The following is a 14700-nucleotide window of genomic DNA, read 5'->3' on the forward strand; positions in this document are numbered from 1 at the left end:
AAGGTTTTCCGTATCGTGGCTCTCGGTGACCGGGGGTTTCGCGACGGAGGCTTTAAGTAGGCGGAGGGTCAACGCGGGGGCCACACGAGGGGCCCAGGGGGTAGGTCGGCGCGGCCGGGGCTTGGGCCGCGCCGGCCACCCCTCCGGCCGCCTCGTGGCCCCACTTCGTTATCTCTTCGGTCTTCCGGAAGCTTCGTGCAAAAATAGGACCCACGGGCGAAAGTTTCGTCCAATTCCGAGAATATTTCTTTACTAGGATTTCGAAACCAAAAACAGCAGAAAACGACAGAATCGGCTCTTCGGCATCTTGTTAATAGGTTAGTTCCAGAAAATGCATAAATATGACATATAATGTGCATAAAACATGTAGGTATCATCAATAAAGTAGCATGGAACATAAGAAATTATCGATACGTTGGAGACGTATCGGATGCGCACGATAGCAAGTTTTCCCTCGAAAAGAAACCAAGGTTTAATCGAACCAGGAGGAGCCAAGAAGCACGTTGAAGGTTGATGGTGGCGAAATGTGATGCGGCGCAACAACTGGGATTCCGGCGCCAACGTGGAATCACGCACAACGAAACCAAAGTACTTTGCCCCAACGAAACAGATGAGGTTGTCAATCTCACCGGCTTGCTGTAACAAAGGATTAAACGTATCGAGTGGAAGATGTTTGCAAAGAAAACAAGTAAAACACAATTGCGATAGATTGTATGCTATGTAAAGAATAGGACCGGGGTCCACAGTTCACTAGAGGTGTCTCTCCCATAAGATAAAAGCATGTTGGGTGAACAAATTACAGTCGGGCAATTGACAAATAGAGAAAGGCATAACAATGCATATACATGATATGATAAATATAGTGAGATTTAATTGGGCATTACGACAAAGTACATAGACCGCCATCCAACCGCATCTATGCCTAAAAAGTCCACCTTCGAGGTTATCATCCGAACCCCATTCAGTATTAAGTTGCTAAGCAACAGACAATTGCATTAAGTATGGTGCGTAATGTAATCGACAACTACATCCTTAGACATAGAATCAATGTTTTATCCCTAGTGGCAACAAGCACATCACAACCTTAGAACTTTTTGTCACCGTCCCAGGTGTCAATGAAGGCATGAACCCACTATCGAGCATAAATACTCCCTCTTGGAGTTAAGAGTACAAACTTGGCCAGAGCCTCTACTAATAACGGAGAGCATGCAAGATCATAAACAACACATAAACAATAGATTGATAATCACCATAACATAGTATTCTCTATCCATCGGATCCCGACAAACACAACATATAGTATTACAGATAGATGATCTTGATCATGTTAGGCAGCTCACAAGATCCAACAATGAAGCACAACAAGGAGAAGACGACCATCTAGCTACTGCTATGGACCCATGGTCCAGGGTGAACTACTCACTCATCACTCCGGAGGCGATCATGGCGATGAAGAGTCCTCCGGGAGATGAATCCCCTCTCCGGCAGGGTGCCGGAGGCGATCTCCCGAATCCCCCGAGATGGGATTCGCGCGCGGCGGCGTCTCCGGAAGGTTTTCCGTATCGTGGCTCTCGGTACCGGGGTTTTCGCGACGGAGGCTTTAAGTAGGCGGAAGGGCAACGCGGGGGGCCACACGAGGGCCACACACCCTAGGTCGGCGCGGCCAGGGCCTGGGCCGCGCCGCCCTATGGTGTCGGCACCTCGTGGCCCCACTTCCTTCCCTCTTCGGTCTTCTGGAAGCTCCGTGCAAAAATAGGACCCTGGGCGAAGATTTCGTCCAATTCCGAGAATATTTCCTTACTAGGATTTCTGAAACCAAAAACAGCAGTAAAACAACAATCGGCTCTTCGGCATCTTGTTAATAGGTTAGTTCCAGAAAATGCATAAATATGACATATAATGTGCATAAAACATGTAGGTATCATCAATAAAGTGGCATGGAACATAAGAAATTATCGATACGTTGGAGACGTATCACACATCACAACCTTAGAACTTTCTGTCACTGTCCCAGGTGTCAATGAAGGCATGAACCCACTATCGAGCATAAATACTCCCTCTTGGAGTTAAGAGCAAAAACTTGGCCAGAGCCTCTACTAATAACGGAGAGCATGCAAGATCATAAACAACACATGGAGGCTTTGGATTCTGCCACAGCCTCTCGCTCTGCTCCACCACCGCTTCAGTTGAGAGTTGAGAAGGTTCTCCCGGCTAGCTCCTCTTCACCTCCCGGCGGCGGCGGCGCTAGCCGGCATGGAGAAGGGAGTTTAGCGCGGGTCTCCTCTGTAAATAGCAGTAGGTTTAGTTCAGATCTGAGTTTTGCCCTGGTGGCTTATGGCTCTATGCCGGCTGTGAGGGTGCTTTGGATGCTGGCGAGCGGCGTCCGAGGCGTGGTGCTGTTGGTGACGCTCGTGGCGCTTTCGAGGTGGAAGCCCGCGGTTGAGCTCGGCACCATCTCCTCCAATAAGCTCGATGCGCGGAGGTGCTGTGCGGTGGAGCTTCTTCCGGCCGGCCGTGGCGGCGAGGGGAGGAGGCGAAGCGGCGAGGCCTCTGCTTCTTCAAGGTGGACGGACTGTAACTTGCTGCAACGACGAGCGAATCACGCGGCGGCCATGTTTGCCTCCGCGATTTGTGGCCGAAAGGGCGGCCCTTCGAGACGCCTTGTTGGCGCTCTTTCTCAACCTCCAGTTCGGAGGCCCATCCCTGAGCTTCTCGTCGGATCCACCGCCTTCTCGCCGTCAAGTGGTTCGTCCCCGACGGTGTTAAGGTGGCCGACGATGGAGGCTCCCCGCCGGTGGAGAGGACCTAGGAGTCGATCGCGTTTTCTTCTGTATTCTAGAGGTCCTTTGTGTAAAAGTTCTAGCCTTTGTTGTATTTTCTTTATCTTTCATGGGCTTGACTGTAAAATGTACCCACCGCTTTTTATCTGATGCAGCTTCGGGAAAAAAAAAACAACACATAAATAATAGATTGATAATCACCATAACATAGTATTCTCTATCCATCGGATCCCGACAAACACAACATATAGTATTACAGATAGATGATCTTGATCATGTTAGGCAGCTCACAAGATCCAACAATGAAGCACAATTAGGAGAAGACGACCATCTAGCTACTGCTATGGACCCATAGTCCGAGGGGTGAACTACTCACTCATCACTCCGGAGGCGACCATGGCGGTGTAGAGTCCTCCGGGAGATGATTCCCCTCTCCGGCAGGTGCCGGAGGCGATCTCCTGAATCCCCCGAGATGGGATTCGCGGCGGCGGCGTCTCTGGAAGGTTTTCCGTATCGTGGCTCTCGGTACTGGGGGTTTCGCGACGGAGGCTATTTGTAGGCGAAAGGGCAGCCTCGGAGGGGGTCTGGTGGGGCCAGACACTAGGGCGGCGCGGCCAGGGCCTGGGCCGCGCCGCCACCATGTGTGGGCCCCACGTAGCCCCTCTCTGACGGCTCTCGGGTGTTCTGGATGCTTCCGGGCAAAATAGGAACCCGGGCGTTGATTTCGTCCAATTCCGAGAATATTTCCTTACTAGGATTTCTGAAACCAAAAACAGCAGAAAACAGCAACTGGCTCTTCGGCATCTTGTTAATAGGTTAGTTCCAGAAAATGCGTAAATACGACATATAATGTGCATAAAACATGTAGATATCATCAATAATGTAGCATGGAACATAAGAAATTATCGATACGTTGGAGACGTATCAGTTTTCACCACATAACCGGAACATCCTACACGTAGTTGAGCCTGGCAGATACGAAAGATAACAGCAAACTAACCCAAAACGAGGCCTAAAAACCAACACGGAGTCGATTCCCGGAACATCCCTTCTTGGATCAGCAAACAGTACCTTACGCACTACTGGATCGTTCAACCCGTTTGCAAGGCCTAACCATGCAGATATCAAACTAATCCTTGAAGAACAAGGAACAACTATAACAGATCGAATCTACTAAACAAAGATGAAGCAGGGTGCTGCCCTTACACCTAAAATAGGTGTAAGGACAGCTAGACATCTAAGGGCCGCACAGCTACGAAAATACATCAGAAAAACATCGATGCAAGCCCTAAAACATCTATGATAAACAGTGTTACTCGCCGTAAAAAAGGCTTCAGTACGAGCAACACCAGACAACGAATAAACAGATACTGCCTAGATCGCAAGATGCGATCTAGGCAGCATGACGCTTACCCGGAAGAAACCCTCGAAACAAGGGGTGGCGATGCGCCTGGTTTGTGTTTGTTGTGAACGTGATCGTCCTCCTTTCTCAATAACCCTAGGTACATATTTATAGTCCGTAGACTTTCTATCTTTGGAAGTACACTTAACCGTGTACGAGCTAAACTCTATCTCTTAATTCTAAACTAAGATGCAATCTACCATAATGTACAGATACACGGGCAATCTAGCCCAAATCCTGATACGAGGCCGATTCAGAAACACATTACGTGTATATCCTTCAAGCCCATCTTCATCACGGCCCACCTCCTGAGTTGGCCAAAATCTGGTGATAACAACTATGTAAATTGAATCTTATGGGGTTTTGTTAATTTAAAGCATGTGCTTTTCATCTCAATGTTTTCTATGTTTAAGTAATTTTTCATTTATTTTCTATTTTAAAACTTTTGGAAGCCAATTTTTTTGTTTAAAAAATCTTTTATTTGGGTTTCTTCATTTTCTTTAGGGTTCATGAGCTCTTTTTTAGCAACACGATCTCCTTATGTTGATTTTTTTCTGGTTCACTCAAAAAAAACTTTGCTTTGTTAAATGGGATTTCTATTTTCGTGCCCTCGGGTCCTTAGTTGTGCTCAGTTTTCGCCAGCTCCTTAGTTTTTCCTCAGTTTTACCCAAACGTTTGTCTGAAACCATCACACGTGATGTAACGGCCGGTTGCCCGACGGTTGACCGTTATCTTCTGACTAGTGGGGCCACGTAGAGCCCGCAAAGACACGTCGGACCATCCATCTTTGTTTGACCGTAAGCATCGCCTGTATCCCTGACCAAAACGCGAACGAGTGGGGCTTCGGTATATCAAATGACAAGTGGGGCCATGACGCTGATACAAGGGGCAATACACGGGTAGGATTAGATTTTTAAACGAAGCTCTACAGCGATGGCACGGAGGAGGTGGCATGCGGGGTGCCGAGATGAGATCGACGTCCACAAAGAACTGCATGAGGCGAGACCAGACGCATTAGATAGATATGAACTAGACGCGTTTAACCTTGCAAAGAAGAGAAGAAATGGTCGACGACATCGACGACCACCTCAAAACTTTGACTGACCGTGTCGGACACGAACGCGAGCAATGTAGAGAAAACTAGTGTCTCTCCTTTCTGGCGTGTATAGGTGGGTGCTAGGAGAGTGTGGTGGCGAAGGGAAAGACCTCGCGGCGGTCTGTGGCGTCCGAGCATAGCGGGTCGGCGTGGCCGTGCCCACGGCGGCGTGCATGCATGTTCGGCATTGGCATCGGCATGTACGTTCGGCATTGGCCTCGGCGGTATCTCCGGTGTGTCGGTGATCGAATGAGGGGACGGGATTGAGGGTGCATCCCGACGTTGACCTAGCAGTGGCGGCGAGCATAGTCGTTCTGACCATGCCGATATCGGCATCGGCATCGTTTGGAGGCTGTGGTGCTCGAATCAAGTTGGGATTTGTTTCTTGTAGGCCAAAATGAATTTGAAACAAGTTTCATGTTGAAGGTTAGGTAACCAAAGTTTGTAACTATCCCAAAATTATACTAGCGCCATGGTGAGGTTCTTTTTGATAGAGCTATACGGTTGGGCAAATTTTTTTGACACTTTTTAGATAGGGTTCCTTGTTGTTACACGTATGGCATCATGTATGGAAAATTTGGGGTCATTTGGAGATGTTCGAAAAAATCACTTTGCTTAAGCGCATGCCGTTTCGTCTCGTCGAAACCAGCTTTTCTAACAAGGTGATTTTTTCTACCTTCTCTAAATAACCTCAAATTTCATACAGCTGATCTTCTATACATAGATAGATAGATTGTTTCGTTTTTACATTTTTCGAACTTTTTATTTCCCTTTATAATACCCAATTGATTTTCAGGTCAAAACCTCGAAAGTTTCAAATTTTCTGAAACTTTCCCTTTTAGATATTCCTTTTTGTTATAGGTATGCCATCATGTATGCCAAACTTGGTTAGGTCTCACTGAAACCAGCTTTTGTAACAAATTAGGTTTTTTCTGCCTTCTCTAAATGACCTCAAAAATCATACGTGATAGGTTTATCATTATATACAAAGATAGATGGTTTATCATTTTTTGCGTGAAAAGTAATGGCTACAACAAATTGTTGATGGTTTATCATTTTTTTGCGTGAAAAGTAATGGCAACAACAAATCGGTGATGCATGGTTTATCATATTTTTTGCGTGAAAAGTAATGGCAACAACAAATTGTTGATGGTTTATCATTTTTTGCGTGAAAAGTAATGGCTACAACAAATTGTTGATGGTTTATCATTTTTTGCGTGAAAAGTAATGGCAACAACAAATCGGTGATGGTTTATCTTTTTTTTTTGCGTCAAAAGTAATGGCTACAACAAATTGTTGATGGTTTATCATTTTTTTGCGTGAAAAGTAATGGCTACAACAAATTGTTGATGGTTTATCATTTTTTTGCGTGAAAAGTAATGGCAACAACAAATCGCTGATGGTTTATCATTTTTTTGCGTGAAAAGTAATGGTAACAACAAATCGGTGATGATTTATCATTTTTTGCGTGAAAAATAACGCCTAAAAGAGTTTATAATTTTTAGCGCGTGAAAAATAATACAGAAAACCGCCCTTCAGCATACTTAGAGGGTGGAAGCTAATTAACCGCCAACAGAGAGAGAGAGAGAGGGGTTATCCTGCCCGTTCCCTATATCATACGATCAACGATCGGCAGGCACGATCCGCGTGACATGGGCTAGACCAATCAGGGCGATGATGCATGTCTGCGAGAATTTGTGAAGAGAGAGGGCAAAACTGAGTACTATCAAGAAACCAAGGGCACTCGAGTAGTAAATAGACTAAGGGATTCAAATATGAGATTTAAAAAATGGAAAATGCGTGTTTTGTACAATGAAACCCATCTTGGCCTAGCTCAAACTATTTGCAATACCAATATACATCAGGTGTGAGAATTGTGGCCTCATTTAGACAAAGTATGATTTGGGGGAAGCTGTTTTGGGAAGGGCTTATTGTGGAAAATCATGCACCTTCATAGCTACTAGGTGATTTGAGAAGTGGCAATTTGTGGTAAAACTTGATTTATCTATGATTTATCTATGATTTGAGAAGTGGCAATTTGTGGTAAAGACTCCATGAGTAAGTGCCACTCTTTTTAGGATTTTTTTGCACATTAAATGACTCATTTAACTAGTTAATCCCATTTGTTGACTCTCCGTTGACCAGCCACTTGAGGGTAAAACCGAGTATATTGCACAAGCCAGTATTAGCACTCGAGGGGAAAATTGAGCACACAAAAAATGCTAGTATAAGACTCGAGGGTATACCCGAGTATATCTAAATTTTCGGGGTTAGACTCGAGGACACGTGCAATTGTTGACGCGTAGACGCGGGTCGCGGTGGAGAAGTCGAGACGTGCAATCGTGGACGCCCGTCGCGTTGCGAAGTCCAAGACGTGCAGACGTGCACCTGTGCACGCGTAGGACGCGGGTCGCATTAACCACCCCTCGCCTTTATAGACGCCTCCTCGCACTCTCTCTGTCACTCTCACTCGCTCACGCATCGCCAACTCTCTCACGTCCCATCATCTTCTCCAAAGCAAAAAACCCTCTCCCTCTCCCTCTTCCTCTTCCTCCGCCGGAGAGATGGACAAGGAGAATGCCAATCCCATCGTCGAGGTTGGCTCGAAGCGCGACGCCTCCATCTTCGGCGCCGTCCCCTCTACGGACGACGACGCCGCCACCGCCGTCGCCGGTGCATCGGAGGCTGCTGCCACCGGTGGCAGTCAGATCCCGACGGGATGGGACCCCTACGACCCCGTGCCGTACGTCCCGCCCCCGAACCCCTACGACACCTCCCTGGAGGACCCATGGAACGAGGTAACTACGGTTTGCTTCCTTTTTTGTTCCCCATTCCTTTTTGAACCCTATTTTTGCTGGTGTAGATGGATGAGTATTGGGCTAATATTTGCGCCGATTTTATTCCATTTTGTTTTGATCACTTCTTGATTTCGTTTAAGATTTGGGGTTCGGCTGTTCGGTTAATTTATGCAAGTAATATTGGATCTCAATCGGTTAATTTATGCAAGTAATCATGGGATCTCAATCAGTTATTTTATGCACTAATCAAAAGATATCAACCGTTTAATTTTGCAAATAATCTCGAATGTGTTCAAGTTTAGATCTAGTTCAGATCTAGAATCGTTTCTTTGCCTATGATGAATGGTTGGGCACAAATTTTACAGGGAGGGTTCAACGAACCATTGCTGTGTACAAATCTGTTGTGCATGAGCTTTAGTTCGCTAACACCTTCCCCTGTAGATATATAATCATGTCCACTCTAACCGAGGCTGACTCTGTTTTTCTTAACTTTGTTATCATGTACGTTAGTCATCGTTGCAACTCATTCACTAGTTTCCGTTTGATATGGATCGGATGTCCGGCAGCGACGTCGGCAGCGACGAAGAGGAGGAGGACGTCAAGACTCGCCGAGTCGTCGCGGAGGCTGCAGGTCGGCCGATACATCTCCTACTTCGCCAAGGAGGTGTACAGGTGCCCCTTCGCACCGGGAGACTCGGCGCCACGGACTTCAACTCGCCTCGTCACGCATGCTGAGAACATCGGCAACACCTTCCCCAAAGTCGGCACGACGGTGAACGTCCACTCCTTCCGCGCCAAGCACGGGCGCTCGACATGCACCTCCGCAGCTTGCGGCGGGTGGAGATCTCCGCCGGGCGCATGCCTCCGCTCAAGCCCAAGGCTCCCAAGGGGAGCAAGAGCAACAAGTGGAGGCAGAGCCAGATGGGGTAGGCGGAGTCCTGGACGTGTGCTGCTGCTGCCTCCTAGTTTGTTGTTGGGATCCCTTTGTTGTTAGCTAGGGATCCCTTGTTGTTATGTTAGTATGATAGTGCTGTGAAGAACCTGTTACTATGTTGGCTGCTGTGTATGCAGCCTATTATCTATCCATATTATCTAGGGATTATCTATCCCTAGTCTACTATATATTTTGTTGGCCGTACTTAGTTTTCTTGATTTACTATGACTGTGAATTTATCGTACATTATCCTGGAGATTTGCTTCTAGATTTAACTACATACATATGGACCAGAGGGAGTACTAGATTTGCTGCCATATTGGGCAAACAACGAGGGCCAAAAGGCACAAATAATTGAAGAAAGTCAGAAATGCAAGCTTCTCTAGATTTTATATAAATTTGGTGAAAAGGACAGAGAGAAAGAGGGGAAAAAGGTGCACTTAATAATGCCAATTTGGGGCCGAGAGAGACAGAACCCAGCTCCTGCTCACGTGCAACCAAACGCTTCTCGTCCTGTCCCACGCGGTCCCTTTCTACCAGCCCCACGCGACGCGGGCCCACACGACGCGGCCCCACAAGACGCGGCCCCACATGTGACAGAACGATCAACTAAACGGGAATCCTGCCGTCTGAGCTGCTTCTGCGGGTTTCAAACAAGGGCTTGGGGAAAACTGAGGAAAAACTAAGGAGCTGGGGAAAACTGAGTACAACTAAGGACCTGAGGGCACGAAAATAGAAATCCCTTGTTAAATTTGGTTCCTTCATTTCCTTTTTCGGTTCACAAGCTATTTTTCTTCCTTCAACCTTTTTTTTATTTCAACCTTTTATCCCCAAAGTTACACCTTTGGCATTATAGATACTCTCCTTTAGCATCACGTCCTCCTCCCCTAGATTTTATTTCCTGGTTCACTAGCTCTTATTTTTGGTTCGCCCATATGTATTCATTTTGAAAAATGTTCGTTTACTTTGGTTCCTTCATTTTATTTCCAATTCACGATCTCTTTTTATTCCTTCGACCTTTTTATTTCTACCATTTGTCTCCAAATCTAACCTTGATGTGCATTTTAGACACACTCCTTTGGCAACAAGACCTCCTCCCTCACTTGAATCTATTTTCCAATTCACTGCCCAATATTTTTCATTTTGAAACTTTTTGGTTGCTTATTTTGGTCCCTTCATTTCCTTTTTCAGTTCACGAGCTCACTTTTGTTCTTTCGACCTTTTTGGGTTCTACCTTTTGTCTTCAAATTTTAACGTGTGGGGATTTTAAATACTCGTCTTTAGCTTCATGCCCTCTTCCCTTAGATTTATTTTACGGTTCACTAGCTCTTACTTTTGGTTCACCGATTTTTTTATTTTTAAATATTTTATTTATTTTATTTTGGTTCCTTCATTTTCTCTCCTGTTCATGAGCTCCTTTTGTTCCTTCGACTTTTTGGTACTAGATTTTGTCTCCAAAGTTAACCGTTTGAGTATTTTACATATTATTCTACTATAGAAGTACAACCTCCGCACCTTGATTAATTATTGGGTTCACTAGCTCTTTTTTTTTGTTCACCCAAATTTGTTAAGTTTGAAATTTTTATTCTTTATTTGAGTTCCTTCAGTTTCTTTCAGGTCCAAAAGATCTTTTTTTCCTACAACATTTTTAGTTCTAGCTTTTTTCTTCAAAAATAACCCTTTAGGAATTTTAGGTACTCTTTTTACTGCAATACGACCTCTTTCTCAAGATTTATTTTTCAGTTCACTCGCACTTATTTTGGTCGACCCTTTTTTCAAAACTTTTGTTCGTATTTTGTGTTTGTTTATTTCCTTTTCCATTTCACAAGCTTTTTTTGTTCCTCGAACCTTTTTCGTCATTACTTTTATATCCAAAGTTAGCCCCTAGGGCATTTTAGACACGCTCCCCTTTAGCAACATGACCTCCTGGTCCGGTTTCTCTTATGGTTCACTAGATTTTATTTTTGGTTCACCCAAATTTATATGTTTTGAAACTTTTTATTTTTGCATTTCATTTCCTTCATTTCCTTTCCCCGTTCACAAGATCATTGTCAAAAAAATTGGTTCACCCAAATATGTGAAAGTAAATAGCTCCTTTTTTGTTCACATATTTTTTTTATATAATATTCATTGTTTTTTTATTAATTCCTCATTTCCTTATGTTCACTTTAACAACACATGTGCAGAGTTAAGCACTTTCTCTAATAAAAAAATCTATCACAATTTTTCATCTTCGACTATAGCATTAAAGAAAAGACTATATTCAATCACAATTTTTCAGCACCAAATAAGGTTTTTAAATGTCTGAATCAGCAGAGTATCCAGATAATTATGTGATTTTCACAATGAAAATAGTATATATGTTCTATATTTACTATTGTCTTTCCGCTTGATTTTTTTTTAATTTCTGTCATTCGACCATATTTTGTAGATTTTGCTTGTTAGAGAAACCTTTCACCTTCATATGCACCTATTTGTCTCGCTTCCTTCATCGCAACAACATTTACTTTTTTTTGTTTCCTTTGCTTCCTTGAGGACCCTTGCTAGATTTTCAATTCTTACTTGTGTTTTCTGACGATTCTTAGCTTGTTCTAACATCTTCCTTCTTTTCTTCACCTTTCTCTTTATCTTTACCATTCTTCTTCATCCTCTTTTTCTTTGATCCAGGTATCATCTTGTTACCTTTCCCAACTAACTTTGAATTTCCCAGTGATGGATCTTTGAATGTTACGAGAGAATTGGTTGCATTTTCTTTATCATGCATCTTATCAATCACATCCATGAAATGCCGGCCTTGTCTTTCATATGTCCATATATCCGAACCAATATATATGTTCATCATCATTGCATAACCCAAAACAATATCTATCATCGATCTCTACAATGTTGCATATAGTTGTGCGTTTTGAAGTTATGCTTCTTTGTACTCTATAACGCAAAAAATATGCTCGTATTTTCATCATCATTGCATAACAAAGAAAGAAGAATGGGTAGCACTCGCGAAGAAATAAAACGGGTGAGTAGGTTCCACCACACCACCTTGCAGCCTAGTCCTGCCCGAATCACCACCTCCCGCCCTTCCTCTAAACCTCCCCTTCTCCATCTCCGGAGAGGCCACGCAGCACCACCCTAAACCCTAAGTCACCGGACCATCTCGACATCCGTACTCAACCCACCTTCCCTAGTTTTTGCCTCAGATTTTGTTGGCGATGCTGCTGCCAGCCATGTTGTCTCCATCTCCGGTGAGGTCTCGGTCTTGCCTCGCCAGGAATGCCATTCGCCATGGCTAGCCGAGTCCTTCGGCAAATGTCTAAAATGTTGGCGAGGTCAAAGTTGGGCTCAAACCGTATTAGACTGCCAGCTATCGTGGTTAGTGGGCTTCATTCCGCTACTGGGTTATAGCCCAGTCTGCAACAAATGCCTCTCATGTCTCATCCGATCCTCTGCTTTTGCAAAAACAAAAATCCGGTTCTCTCCTCCACCTCCGTTACCTTCCACGGACGGCGGAAGCCGGTGAAGACGGCGCACCCCTGTCTTTGCTCGCCATGGATCCATGGACGACGGTGAGGCTGAGGCTGAGGTTGTGATCTCCACGGCCCGTCGTCTGCCTACCAACCCCCACGATCCATCCGGTCTCCCCTTCTCAGTCACGCATTTCGACGCTGTTCATCGAGTGGTTGTGAAGGATAGTACGGAGTACAGTTTTTTTCGGGGGGCTTCATATACCCAGGAAACCTGAATTCGAGATGCCACAGAAAAGCTAAACGGATTCAGATACAGTATGAGATTTGACCTTTTCCTGGCTACTGATTACTGAAATGTGCTTTATATAATTATATCCACATTGGATTTCATTACCATAATTAGCTGGAAGGTTGGTAGTCCAGGTTGTTATTCAGTGAATTTAGCCGATGCTATCTGGTGACAGAAATTTCTCACCTATTTTCACTACAGTTTAGTTCAAAATTTCTAATCTGACAGTATGTAAAGATGGCATCTCTCCATGGCATGATCTAGTCTAGCTATAGCTACAACCATCAGGGTTTGACATTATCTTGCACTTTAGAAAATCACACTTCCTGGCTACAAGACATTGCACGCACTGTCATCTTGTTACTGTTGATGGTAAGTGCGCAAACACTAGATAGTACTAAATTTACTGTTATGTGATGTTCTCCAAATCATTGACTGGCCAAGCCATTGAGGAATCAAACCCACGGCACCTGATAGTAGGTATGTGATAACCTGATCTGACCTGAGACACTAAGAGAAAACTGGAGCGAAGAGATCGTCAGGTGATACGGTGAAGCAATTGGTCACATGTAGACACCTGTGCTCTGAGTACAGTATTTCAAATCAAATGACCACTGAAATAAGATGACATTACCTGGCTGTTGATTGCCTTTCATTTGTGCAATCAATGCAAATGTGGTGGGGTTACAAGGAATCATTAAGCGTTTGAAACACATTCTCCATTGCTAGCTAGCTTCTGCCTTAGATTTTGTCATCTTGTGGTGTAAGTCTTGCAGTACAGGATGGAAAAATGACCTACCACCTAGAGGAATCTCATTCTTATATTAAAGTTTTGCTCCTCCATTATCTTTTTTGTTACTAGGGTCAGCCCCATCATCTTTCTTCACTGTAAAATCTCAAATAGGTCTGTGAAACATTTAAAGTCCAATGTACCCACATGTGTGGATGCAGTTCAATGTAGAAGTATTGATAATCTTAAATTCAAAAGGTTATAGTTTGATCTATGTTCTTATTGCATTTCAATGCAAATTTCAAACACGTTAAAGGTTTGCATTTCCGTAGGTATATAATTTTAAGATTGATCTGATGTTTCTTAGGGATGCCAAATTCTAGTTATTTCTCCAAGTTTATAGAAACCTCACCTCTCTGTTTGGTAGCTGGGTTTAACTTCTTTTCAAATTATCTTGTAGTATTATGTTTTCATACCTCAAAGTTAAATCTTTCATCATGTTATTCATTAGTTACTGACGCCTTCCATGCAGGTTAAGGGACCAGCCCCCAAAGTGCCAGGACAGGAACACAGCTCCTGCCTTGTGCTATGATGATCAGTTTTCTCAACTGAATATCATCATGACAGCCATTGCATAACATTCTGATCTTATTACCAAAACTACACAGGTTAGTACCATATGCATATACATTTCTCTCGCATCTTACACAAGATTACCTAAGGCATGTGTTTTTTCATAGTGCAGAGATACACTTTATTGGCAGAGCGGCCTAGGTAAGACGTGAACCACATCAGTCCACACTCGACACGTTTAACGCAGAAAAGATTCTTCAGAGTGGCTCAGTTTCCCAAAATGACATCACCAAATTGACATTATTCTTTCATTACAGGACGCGGTCATTTATTGTCCTAGTTGCTATGTCGGTACAATCAGTTCTGTACCTGCAGATAGTTACTTTGTCTGCACATGTCATTTCTCTATCACCATTTTTCCTTTTCTCTGTACGTTGTCTGGAAAATAGTCTCAGAAAATGAATCCAAGTTTTAGAATTGTGAGGAGAGGTTGTTGCATTATTATGCCTGGAGTAAACCAAATTATGCTACTATGGATAATCGTTTTGGTTCCTTCTGACAGAATATAGTATGAGCTGTATTGCTAGCTGAAAGGACTCAGTGTTGGGTACAGTCCTCCAGGCAGTGTTTTCTC

The sequence above is a fragment of the Lolium rigidum genome, chromosome 5, assembly GCF_022539505.1.
Source record: "Lolium rigidum isolate FL_2022 chromosome 5, APGP_CSIRO_Lrig_0.1, whole genome shotgun sequence".
In the NCBI taxonomy this organism is placed as follows: Eukaryota; Viridiplantae; Streptophyta; class Magnoliopsida; order Poales; family Poaceae; genus Lolium; species Lolium rigidum.